Here is a 12,598-nt window from a genome sequence, read left to right as displayed (position 1 = left end):
GAACGTCATCTTCGTCTTTCTCCACAGCATATTGTTCAGGCAGTGACACCATTAGAAGTATTTCGAACTATACTTAAAAAACGACTAGAGAGAAGTTTGTCTTGACTCTCGAGGCACCGGTAAGATTCGAACTCACGATCTCCTGCTTACTAGACAGGTGCATTAACGAACTGAGCCACGGCACCTGCGAAGCGTCTTTTTCAGGCAGTGACACCATTAGAGGCATTTTAAATTATACTTAAAAAACAAAAAAACCAGAGAGACGTTTGTATTGACTCTCGAGGCAGCGGTGAAATTCGAACTCATGATTTCTTGTTTACTAGACAGGCGCTTTAACCAACAAAGCCATTAGTACCTGCGCAGCGTCTCGTTCAGGCAGTGACACCCTTAGAAGTATTTTAAATTATACTTAAAAAACTAGAGATAAATTTGTCTTCACTCTCGAGGCACCGGGCAGATTCGAACTCACAATCTCAAGTTTACTAGACAGGCGCTTTAACCAACTAAGCCACGGCGCTTTTTTTTATTGCCTGTCTTTGGCTCACGTAAACAATACACATACTAACAGATAATTACACAACACAATCTAAAACACTGCAAAAACCGTGGCTCAAATGATGTGGCCACGCATCTGTTGAAATGTTTTTATCGTCAATAGTAATTCGACGCGTGGTAACCACTCTGGGGTGAATTCCTGCAACTTTTGTTCATTCCTGCAATTCCTGCAACTTCTGGTGCCTGCGCAGCTTCTTTTTCAGGCAGTGACACCATTAGAAGCATTTTAAGTTATACTTCAAAAACAAAAAAATTAGAGAGACGTTAGTCTTGACTCTCGAGGCACCGGTGAGATTCGAACTCACGATCTCCTGTTTACTAGACAGGCGCTTTAACGAACTAAGCCACGGCGCCTGTTTTTTTTTATTGCCTTCTTGACTACAGGTCAAGCTAATATTACAATCAGCATCACACGTGTTTCATGCGTGATAACGCGCCAAACAAAGATATTACATCTTCAACACAGTCGGTAGTCTTATACACACCTCGCACTTTTATAACAGCTTCCACGAAACACTCATTAACGCATAGAACCCTCACATCACAGTGTCTGTACGATAGCATACTACGCCAAACCGAATGAAGACCAAGTAAAAATATAACATCCAAATGTTGCACATAACTATCACAAGGCAAAAAACAAATTCCATATGAAGTAAGAGGTAAATCTTTTTTATAGTCCTCTGTAAAATGTCCCAAAACAAAAAATAGCGTTCTTACAATCAATAAACACATGTTCAATGGTCTCAGGTTTGTTACACAGGAGACAGCTGCTTCCCCATGGTACATACATCCCTGTCTCTTCAAGCCACGTTTTTAGTGGCAAGGTTTCCGTATGAAGTTTAAAAAAGAAGGTTTTCACAATTGGTGGTATACACATGTTTTTCATTCGCTTTAGTAAGTCATGACCATATGATTTTTCATACCTTAAACGGTACAGGGGCACAGGAAAAACATTCTGTATTAGGTCTTTCATAAGGCACTTTCTTTTCACATTAGTTAGGTAATCTATCGAAAACCTCGCCCTTAAGAAACGATAAGAGAACACAACTTCGCACAAGAACGGTGACAAGATGTGTCGTTCTCGCCTGTCTGAAGATACAAAGAAGTCAGGCATGTGTTGTAACAGCGTTGTTTGAAATAAAGAACGTAAAAACGAGTCTCTCTGGTCTCTAATGAGCAGGAAACGTGATATTACTTGGTTAAGAAACAGACAGCACAGAGACAGCCCTCCTTGCTTAACTCGCCGAAACAAGTTCGTTCTAGATGTTCTCTCCCACGTAGAGCTCCAGATGAACGTGGCGAATATCCTGTGAACTTGGTGAATGATTTTACGCTTACAACTAAGTACTTGCAAAAGGTACATAATTTTAGCAGCCAGAAACACATTGCATCCAACGGACCGAGAGAAAATTGATAAGCCATGACAACTCGCCCCATCCTTCGGCGGTCGCGCGCAGTTCTTCAGCCTTTCTAAGCCAAAACGCTTCACTGTCTTGATACCTGTCCAATGGTACCCCTAGGTAACGACTAGGCGTCGTGAGCCACTAAATATTTCCAAAGGAACTGGGCGTAAGGTCCCAATTACCATGCCATAAACCAATGCTTTTCTCTGTGTTCATTAAACTTCCACTCGTGTCACAAAATCCTTTAGTGATTTTTAATAGCAAAGTGACACTCTCTCTATCAACTGCAAAAAAGCGATATCGTCGGCGTATGCCAAAACACGCACTTCACACGACTGCCACCTGAAACCATTAATCCCTGCATGGTGAATCACTTTCTGACACAATGGTTCCAAAAATAGAGCGAAGAGCAAAGGACTTAAAGGACACCCCTGGCGCACGGAGGAAAGTACTTGTATGCGCTGTGAGAGTTCTCTATTTACAATTAAATTGGTGATTGAACTTTTGTATGCCAATCTAATACCTTTACATATGATCGCGCCAAGACCAACGTACTCAGCTAGCATGAAGAGTATTTTGTGTGGAACCATGTCGAAAGCCGTGGCTAGATCAATTTGCAACATAGCTACTTTTAGAAGCGCAGCGTCACAATACTCCAAAATGCTCCTGGCAACATGAATATTCGTGAATATACTTCTACGCTTGATGCCGCAAGTCTGATGTGACCCGACCAACTGGTATATAACTCCTTGCAACCTCCTAGCCAGAACTTTCATAAACACCTTATAATCTACGTTTGTTAGCGTGATTGGCCTGTATCCTGTCACTCCGCGTAAAACATGTTGCTCTTTCCCTATAGGAATCAGCACGGTGTGTGCTCGATTAAACGATGGAGGCAGAGTTCCGCGATCTAAAGACTCTGAAAAAACCTCATGCAATGCGGCGGCCATATCCTCCTTGAACGCCTTGTAAAAGGCGGCATTAATGCCATCTGGACCAGGTGATTTGCCCATGCCAAGATCATCGATAGCCTTTTCAATTTCCCCTATACTATTAGACATTTGCAATGAATTTGTGTCCTCAGCATTGTGTTGGCATTTCTATCAAGAACTCATCTACAAAACCCGGCTCCTTTGGTTCGCAATAAGCAAACTAGTCCTGATAATAGTTTTCAAAAGCTTTCATAATATCTTTATGTTCTTTCAATATTTTACCATTCCATTCTATCTCTAGTATGTCGTGAGCTCGGGCATATGCCTTTTCATCCAACAAGGCTCGCTTTGTCGGGGCTTCACCCACGAGGAATCTCTCAGCTCTTGCTCGTAAGATCGCGCCTTTATATTTATCTTTTTCAAGACATTCAATATTGTTTTTGACAACCTGCAGTTGATGTGTGAATAAGCCCGGGTTTTCTGCTTCAGTACTCACCAAATCATTTAGCTCTGCCCGTAGCTCACGTTCCTGTTTTCGAGCTTGATACTGCATGTAGCAACCACACTCTATTGCGTTCATTTTTATCTTTTGCTTAAATAATTCCCATCTTTCCGTGGCACTCCTTTCTGCGTTTTTGAAAAAATTCTCAATTTCCTTCTTTGTCTTATCTACAAACCCTTCGTGCGTAATTATCTTAGTATTCAGTTTCCATGTTGCCCATACAACCTTCTTTTTGCACTTTCTACCTATTTCAAACGAAACTAAGCAATGATCACTAAAGGAAACAGCATAAACGTCATAGTTCTGACATAAAGTTACTATCTCAGAACAAACATATGCTCAATCTAGTCGTGCGTGACTCGAACCTTGAAAAGGTGTGAAGTGTTGGTGACTGCCACCCATCGCAAACAGAGCTACGTCATGTAAAAAGTACTTATTAAGGCTTTCTCTAAGGAAACCAACGCTTTCATCACCTAATTTACCAGTATACGTGCAATATTCTTGGGTCACAACACAATTGAAGTCACCCAACAGAATCACACATTTCTGACATTCAAAGTACGCTTGCATTTCCCGAAAAACAAACATCTCTCTCTCGAATTTGTAGGTGCGTATACACAGATAACTCTGAATTTAGTGTTCCCCTAACAAAAGTCACACAAAACAAATCGCCCATGTAGGCAACTTTTGACCTCTTCCACTACAATACCAAGAGAGTTCTTGACAAAAATAATACATCTGGCTGATGCTCCCATTGCATAGCTCACACACGCATTGTACCGCAATGAAAATCCTGCTACCAAGCTATCAGTCGCGTCCTCAGCACTAACTTTAGTCTCCTGAACCGCGAGCAAGTCAAGGTCTTTTTCTTGCATTAAGCGTTTCAACTGGTACTGTTTGCGACGGGTTCCTAGACCACGTATATTCAGCGTACCAATGCGTAAAGGCGCAGTCATGCTAGCCATGTTGATGACAAAGATGAAAACTACAATGCTGCGCTTACCGTGTCTCGTATACCGTGCAGTGGGAAAACCGGGGTCTTACGCGTCTCGATCCTGTCCCCGAACCGGCGACGATGACGCCGCCCGGGTTTCGAGGGCATATTTTTTACTCTTATACCCCGCGACAACTTTCTGTGGCAGCACAGCCAAGGCTACGGAGCCGAAGCACGCTTGTCTTACTGCGCCACAGCATGTAGTCCCTCAACAAAAACGTTTGTATACTGTTCTGGGTAACTAAGATTTTACCATTCGTCACTTACATTTTTCGCGGATTTATTTTTTAATTAGTGAATAAAAACGTTGCGCAGTAGAAAAAATTTTGTTTCACGCTCTCTCAGGTTTTTGGGGGGTTTTTTTGGCTTCCGTCGACTCGCGTTTCCTGCGACTCGCGTTTCCTGCAGCGAAACGCGAGCAAACGCGAGCCGAAACGCGAGCAAACGCGAGAAATCGAAACCGTAACACCAGTCGAAGCGGTCGGAGGACTTGGCGCAGTAGCACATGTGCATAGGCTCCACCCACGTAGCCTTGGCTGTGCTGCCACAGAGAGTTGTCGCCGGGTATAGCGCCCGTGACGCGATGCCACAGACGCTCCGGGCGTTTTAGGTTGCGTTCCGTGCTCTCCACTTGGTAACGCTTGCCGCGTCCCGTGGTCGCTTCCGGACATTTTGTGCTGGCTTCTGGCGTAGCGATATCACCACTGGTACCCATGTCTTCCTCCATCGATTCTTGAATCTCCTGCTGGCCACCTGTTGCTGCCACCTCCTCGGATTCTTTCGTTGAGTCTTTGCAGTCTTGCGTTGTCGCGTCGGCTGTCTCTTCTCCAGTTGCCTGAACCGTGGCGTCGGGTCCCACGGCGTTGCTGCCAGGGGCCAACTTGTCAGCCACTTCGGCGTCCATTAGATTATCTTAGGCGTCGTCTGTAGGCAGCACGGTCTTCGTAACTCTGGCATATCTTCTGACGCAATCTTGACTTTCATGTCCAAACGCTCGGCATACACAACAGCGGGGAGTCTGGCAGTCTCGTCGTATATGTCCTTGCATGTGACATCTTAGGCAAAGCGGAGCCCGACACGGGGTCACAAGAAGGACGGTGCCCCCTCCAATCTTAAAAAGGTGCGGCAAGTCTTCTAGCACCACGCCTTCCTTCAGTTTCACTCGCACCACCCTCGTCGTCGATATCGCGTGTTCAAAGCCCCCGACGGTCCAGTTGTCATTGGAAACCTCCAGAGCTTCACCAAACTCACCTAACGCGTGTCGAATGCTCTCATTCGAGACCGCAAAGTCAACCCAGTGGATTTTCACGGGTACATCATGTTGGATAGGGTCGATGATAGCAAAGAAGCCACCCTTGACTCAGAATCCACCTGTTTTGAGTAATGCTTCTTTGTCATCCTTGCTTCGCATCTTCGTAAGCCAGATGTGATTCATCTGGAAGGCTCCAACGCCAGTGATCGCCTTGATGAGTTCCACTTCTTCCAACGGGGCCCGAAAGTCTTCCAGCCGGTATGGTCTTTTTTCCATATCCCCGTGAAGAAACACACACTCTTCCATACTGTCACCCGACGGCAATGTAGGCAACAAAAACTGGTAATCCGATGGTGCAGAAGGGAACCTGAAACCGCGGCCAGCAGCAGCCGCCGAAGCACCTCGCACGGAGCGAGACATCACACGTCCGTCTCCCATCGAAGCCGAAAGTGGGGTCTAAGCCACGGCGCCTGTGCAGCGTCTTGTTCAGGCAGTGACACCATGAGAAGTATTTCGAAGTATACTTCAAAAACAAAAAACTAGAAGCAAATTTGTCTTGACTCTTGAGGCACCGGTGAGAGTCGAACTCACGATTTCCTGTTTACTAGACAAGTGCATTAACGAACTAAGCCATGGCGCCTGCGCAGCGTCTTTTTCAGGCAGTGACACCATTAGAAGCTTTTTAAATTATACTTCGAAAAAAAACTAGAGAGACGTTAGTCTTTACTCTCGAGGCACCAGTGAGATTCGAGCTCACGATCTCCTGTTTACTAGACAGGCGCTTTAACCAACTAAGCCACAGCACCTGCGCAGCGTCTTGTTCAGGCAGTGACACCATTAGAAGTATTTCGAACTATAATTCAAAAACAAAAAACTAGAGAGAGTTTGTCTTGACTCTCGAGGCACCGGTGAGATTCGAACTCACAGTCTCATGTTTACTAGACAGGCGCTTTAACCAACTAAGCCGCGGCGCTTTTTTTTCTTTATTTCCTGTCTTTGGCTCACGTAAAAAATACACATACTAACAGATAATTACACAACACAATCCAAAACATTGTAAAAACCGTGGCTCAAATGATGTGGCTACGCATCTGTTAAAATGTTTTTATCGTCGATAGTAATTCGACGCGCGGCAACCACTCTGGGGTGATTTCCTGCAACTTTTGTTCAATCCTGCAATTCCTGCCACATTTAGAGCCTGCGCAGCGTCTTTTTCAGGCAGTTACACCATTAGAAGCATTTTAAATTATACTTCAAAAACAAAAAAATTAGAGAGACGTTAGTCTTGACTTTCGAGGCACCGGTGAGATTCGAGCTCACGATCTCCTGTTTACTAGACAGGCGCTTTAACCAACTGAGCCACAGCGCCTGCACAGCGTCATGTTCAGGCTATGACACCATTAGAAGTATTTCCAACTGTACTACTAAAACAAAAAACTAGAGAGACGTGTGTTTTGACTCTCGAGGCACCGGTGAGATTCGAACTCACCATCTGTTTACTAGACAGGTGCACTAACGAACTAAGGCACGGTGCCTGCGCAGCGTCTTTTTCAGGCAGTGACACCATTAAAAACATTTCAAATTATACTTGAAAAGCAAAAAACTAGACTCTCGAGGCAGCAGTGAGATTCGAACTCTCGATCTCCTGTTTACAAGACAGGTGCATTAACAAACTAAGCCACGGCGCCTGCGCATCGTCTTTTTCAGACGGTGACACCATTAGAAGCATTTTAATATATACTTCAAAAACAAAAAACTAGAAAGGCCTTGGTCTTGACTTTCAAGGCACCGGTGAGATTCAAACTCACGATCTCCTGTTTACTAGACAGGCGCTTTAACCAACTAAGCCACAGCGCCTGCACAGCGTCATGTTCAGGCTATGACGCCATTAGAAGTATTTCAAACTATAATTCAAAAACAAAAAACTAGAGAGAAGTTTGTCTTGACTTTCGAGGCACCGGAGAGATTCGTACTCACATCTCCTGTTTTCTAGACAGGTGCATTAACGAACTAAGCCAGAGCGCCTGGGCAGCGTCTTTTTCAGGCAGTGACACCAATCGAAACATTACAAGTTATACTTGAAAAACAAAAAACTAGACTCTCGAGGCAGCAGTGAGATTCGAACTCTCGATCTCCTGTTTACTAGACAGGTGCATTAACGAACTAAGCCATGGCGCATGCGCAGCGTCTTGTTCAGGCAGTGAAACCATTAGAAGTATTTCGAACTAAACTTCGAAAACAAAAAACTAGAGAGACAATTGTCTTGACTCTCAAGGCACCGGTGAGACTCGAACTCACCATCTCCTGTTGACTAGACAGGTGCATTAACGAACTAAGCCACGGTGCCTGCGCAGCGTCTTTTTCAAGCAGTGACACCATTAGAAACATTTCAAATTATACTTGAAAAACAGAAAACTAGACTCCCGAGGCAGCAGTGAGATTCAAACTCTCGATCTCCTGTTTACAAGACAGGTGCATTAACGAACTAAGCCACGGTTCCTGCGCATCGTCTTTTTCAGACAGTGACACCAATAGAAGCATTTTAAATTATACTTCAAAAACAAAAAACTAGAGAGACTTTAGTCTTGACTCTCAAGGCACCGGTGAGATTCGAACTCACGATCTCCTGTTTACTAGACAGGTGCTTTAACCAACTAAGCCACAGCGCCTGCACAGCGTCATGTTCAGGCTATGACACCATTAGAAGTATTTAGAACTATACTTCGAAAACAAAAAACTAGAGAGAGGTGTGTCTTGACTTTCGAGGCACCAGTGAGATCCATACTCACCATCTCCTGTTTTCTAGACAGGTGCATTAACGAACTGTCCACGTGGCTGCGCAGCGTCGTTTTCAGGCAGTGACACCATTAGAAGCATTTTAAATTATACTACAAAAACAAAAAACCAGAGAGAAGTTTGTCTTGACTTTCGAGGCACCGGTAAGATTCAAACTCACTATCTCCTGTTTACTAGACAGGTGCATTAACGAACTAAGCCACGGTGCCTGCGCAGCGTCTTTTTCAGGCAGTGACACCATTAGAAGCATTTTAATTTATACTTCAAAAACAAAAAACTAGAGAGACGTTTGTCTTGACTCTCGTGGCACCGGTAAGATTCAAACTCGCTATCTCCTGTTTACTAGATAGGTGCATTAACGAACTAAGCCACGGTGCCTGCGCAGCGTCTTTTTCAGGCAGTGACACCATTAAAAGCATTTTAATTTATACTTCAAAAACAAAAAACTAGAGAGACGTTTGTCTTGACTCTCGTGGCAACGTTGAGATTCAAAATCACGATCTCTTGTTTACTAGACAGGCACTTAACCAACTAAGCCACGGTGCATGCGCAGCGTCTTGTTCAGGCAGTGAAACCATTAGAAATATTTCGAACTCTAATTCAAAAGCAAAAAACTAGAGAGAAGTTTGTCTTCACTCTCGAGGCACCGGTGAGATTCGAACTCACAGTGTCATGTTTACTAGACAGGCGCTTTAACCAACTAAGCCACGGCGCTTTTTTTTCTTTATTGCCTGTCTTTGGCTCACGTAAAAAATACACATACTAACAGATAATTACACAACACAATCCAAAACATTGTAAAAACCGTGGCTCAAATGATGTGGCTACGCATCTGTTAAAATGTCTTTATCGTCGATAGTAATTCGACGCGCGGCAACCACTCTGGGGTGAATTCCTGCAACTTTTGTTCATTCCTGCAATTCCTGCAACTTTTGGCGCCTGCGCAGTGTCTTTTTCAGGCAGTGACACCATTAGAAGCATTTTAAATTATACTTCAAAAAACAAAAAAACTAGAGAGACCTTAGTCTTGACTCTCAAGGCACCGGTGAGATGCGAACTCACGATCTCCTGTTTACTAGACAGGCGCTTTAACCAACTAAGCCACAGCGCCTGCACAACGTCATGTTCAGGCTTTGACACCATTAGAAGTATTTCCAACTATACTTCGAAAACAAAAAACTAGAGAGACGTTAGTCTTGACTCTCGAGGCAGCGGTGAGATTCGAACTCACGATCTCTTGTTTATTAGATAGGCGCTTTAACCAACTAAGCCACGGAGCCTTTTTTTTTTGCTTTATTGCCTTTTTATAGGCACGTACATGAAACCACAAGCAGAACAAAAACAAGCAGTAACAGTTGCACAGAAATTAACATTCCCTAAGTGCTACCAAGGGCTCCACCCTCGACAACCACACCGGTATAATCTCCTGAGTTTTCTCACTTCATCAAACTTGGCTATAGATTCACGGAAATACATTCGTGCAGGCCGTGCATCCTGATCGTGATAGAAACCCGCCATATGGGCCCGCAATAAACAGTAAAGTTCAAATAGCATAATCAAATCAAAAGGCATTCTCTCTTCGTCCACTATAGGCAGAAATCTTAAACCATATGAATTTAAAGGTAATTCTTTCTGTAACGTCCTTTGCAGTACATCCCAAAAATATACTTCCTCCCAACAATGTTAGAAAACATATTCAATAGCTTCCAGGTTTTTCACAGATAAGGCAATTGGTCCCCAAAGGTAAGTACAAAGCACGGTCTGCTTGAAATGTCCTGAGTGATAATGTACTGGTGTGCAGCTTGAAAAAAAAAAGACTTCGCACCAGGAGCCACTTGCATTCTCTTCACTCGTTTAAGCACATCTTTCTCTTGACCTTCAGCGTACATGGCATGGTACAGGGGTTCAGGTAAAACAACATCGCATACATCATTGTACAACTTTTTTTAGTCCCATAAAACAAATATTCACTAGAAAATCTAGCAAATAAAAACCGTACACTTAGAATAACCTCTTTAAGCTACCTGCGCACAACAACGGTCATGTCATTCGTGCTAACCACATATCCAGGTAAAGCCCGCATCAGTCTCATTTGGCACACTGTACGTAAGAAAGGGACTTTGTGTAGCGAAAAAAAAGAACCTATTTACGACTTGGCATATGAAAAGATGTGTTAAACAAGCCCTCCGTGTTTCACTTTTCCAAACAGATAAGTTCGACTGCTTCTCTCCCAGTTCGAAGCCCACACGAACACTGCGAAGATGCGATGGAACTTCTGTAGGTCTGCCCTTGAACAATGCAATACTTGCATCATATACCAATAAGCCACAGCGCCTGTGCAGCGTCTTTTTCAGGCAGTGACACCATCAGAAGCACTTTAAATTATACTTTAAAAACAAAAAACTGGAGAGACATTAGTCTTGACTCTCGAGGCACCGGTGAGATTCGAACTCACGATCTCCTGTTTACTAGACAGGCGTTTTAACCAACTAAGCCAGAGCGCCTGCTTTTTTTTTCTTTATTGCCTGTTTTCGGCTCACGTAAACAATACACATATTAACAGATAATTACACAACACAATCCAAACATTGTAAAAACCGTGGCTCAAACGATGTGACCATGCATCTGTTAAAATGTTTTTATCGTCGATAGTAATTCGACGCGCGGCAACCATTCTGGGGTGAATTCCTGCAATTTTTGTTCATCCACAAAATTTCTTAGATATTCTTTGAAATACTGGGTGGGCGCTCGTGCATCTACATCAAAGTGCATGGCTGCCATCCTGGATTTCCAAATGCTATGAAGAGCCATAAGCATTATCATATCATATGGGGTACCATCGTCACTTTCTATTTGCAAATAGCGGATGCCATGTGCATCAATGGGGCAATCTTTTTGATCGTGCGCTGGAGCACGTCCCAAAGAAAAATGGCATCCCAGCAGTCAATGAATACATGCTCAATTGTCTCCTCCTTTCTGCATATTATGCAATGCGTGCCCCAAGGAACGTAAAACCCCTTTGCAGCCATCCAGGTTTTGATGGTCAGCGTACCGGTATGTACTTTAAAAGAGAAATTCTTAGCACCTGGCGATATTTTCATCGCCTTGACGCGCTTTAGTACAGTGTGGCCATGGCATACATTGTGAAGGGACCGATACAAAGGGACTGGTAAAAACACATCACATATGTCCTTGTACATCTTTCTTCGTCGGACTTGACTCAAGTATTCAAGTGAAAACCACACTGACAGAAACCAACAAGAAAGTACAACTTCGCGGAGAAAGCCATGAACACCACCAGGTACGCTGCAGGTTGATACAACCATGTTAGGCAAGTGTTGCCCCAGGCGAAGTTGACAGACAGTGCGAAGGAATGGGTTGTCGACGTCTCTAAAGGAACAAAATCGATTGACTACCTGTATTAAAAACAAATGCGACAAGCCCAGTCCTCCATTTCGCACTCGAAGGTTAAATTGGTCCGACTCGATCTTTCCCAAGACGATTCCCACACAAATACAGCGAACACACGGTGAAATTTTTGGATGTTTACCCTTGAACAATGTAAGACTTGTAAGATGTAGCAAATTTTACTCACTAAGAATATGTTGCAAATTGTGGCTTTAGAGAACATAGACCAATTCCAGCCATTCCACTTTTTCACTCTTTCCTGCAGGTTATTCACTTGGCTCCTCCAGTACGAATCGCTGTCTTTGTAGCATTCGAGGGGGGCACCCAAGTATTTCACCGGTGTCGTAACAAACCCTATGCTGGCAAAACTGTCTGGGGTTTCTGCCCAGTCACCGTGCCAAAAGTCAAGGCATTTTCCCCAGTTTACAGCGCTGCCACTTGCAGCACAGAAGTTAGTAACGCATTTGGCAGCATCTGCTATGCTATCAGAGTCCGCGCAAAAAATGGCAATATCGTCCACATAAAGCAACAGCCGGACTTCAACCTCGTGCAGCTTAAACCCACGGACGGAGTCATTCTCTATGACACTCAAACAAAAGGGCTCTATGTACAAACAAAACAATAGTGATGAGAGAGGACAACCCTGACGGACCGAACGCTTGACTGGGATGCGCTTCCCCACCATTTGTTAACGATTAGCCGCGTTGAGCAGTATCGGTACGCCATGACAACCCCCTCTTTGATTATTTTCCC

General features: G+C 43.9%; 5 non-coding genes across 5 annotated transcripts; all 5 read right to left on the bottom strand.

Moving 5' to 3' along the window:
• Positions 1 to 835: 835 nt before the first annotated feature.
• On the bottom strand, positions 836 to 909 carry TRNAT-AGU (transfer RNA threonine (anticodon AGU)). Its single transcript has one exon. It is a non-coding gene; the product is annotated as a tRNA-Thr (tRNA).
• A 6,027-nt stretch (positions 910 to 6,936) lies between these two features.
• On the bottom strand, positions 6,937 to 7,010 carry TRNAT-AGU (transfer RNA threonine (anticodon AGU)). The gene has a single exon. It is a non-coding gene; the product is annotated as a tRNA-Thr (tRNA).
• A 414-nt stretch (positions 7,011 to 7,424) lies between these two features.
• Positions 7,425 to 7,498, bottom strand: TRNAT-AGU (transfer RNA threonine (anticodon AGU)). The gene has a single exon. It is a non-coding gene; the product is annotated as a tRNA-Thr (tRNA).
• A 738-nt stretch (positions 7,499 to 8,236) lies between these two features.
• TRNAT-AGU (transfer RNA threonine (anticodon AGU)) lies at positions 8,237 to 8,310 on the bottom strand. Its single transcript has one exon. It is a non-coding gene; the product is annotated as a tRNA-Thr (tRNA).
• Positions 8,311 to 9,474: 1,164 nt separating this feature from the next.
• On the bottom strand, positions 9,475 to 9,548 carry TRNAT-AGU (transfer RNA threonine (anticodon AGU)). The gene has a single exon. It is a non-coding gene; the product is annotated as a tRNA-Thr (tRNA).
• Positions 9,549 to 12,598: the final 3,050 nt, after the last annotated feature.

Source organism: Rhipicephalus microplus, unplaced genomic scaffold (genome assembly GCF_043290135.1).
Source record: "Rhipicephalus microplus isolate Deutch F79 unplaced genomic scaffold, USDA_Rmic scaffold_62, whole genome shotgun sequence".
Taxonomy (NCBI): Eukaryota; Metazoa; Arthropoda; class Arachnida; order Ixodida; family Ixodidae; genus Rhipicephalus; species Rhipicephalus microplus.
This window is presented reverse-complemented; position numbering and strand designations above follow the sequence as displayed.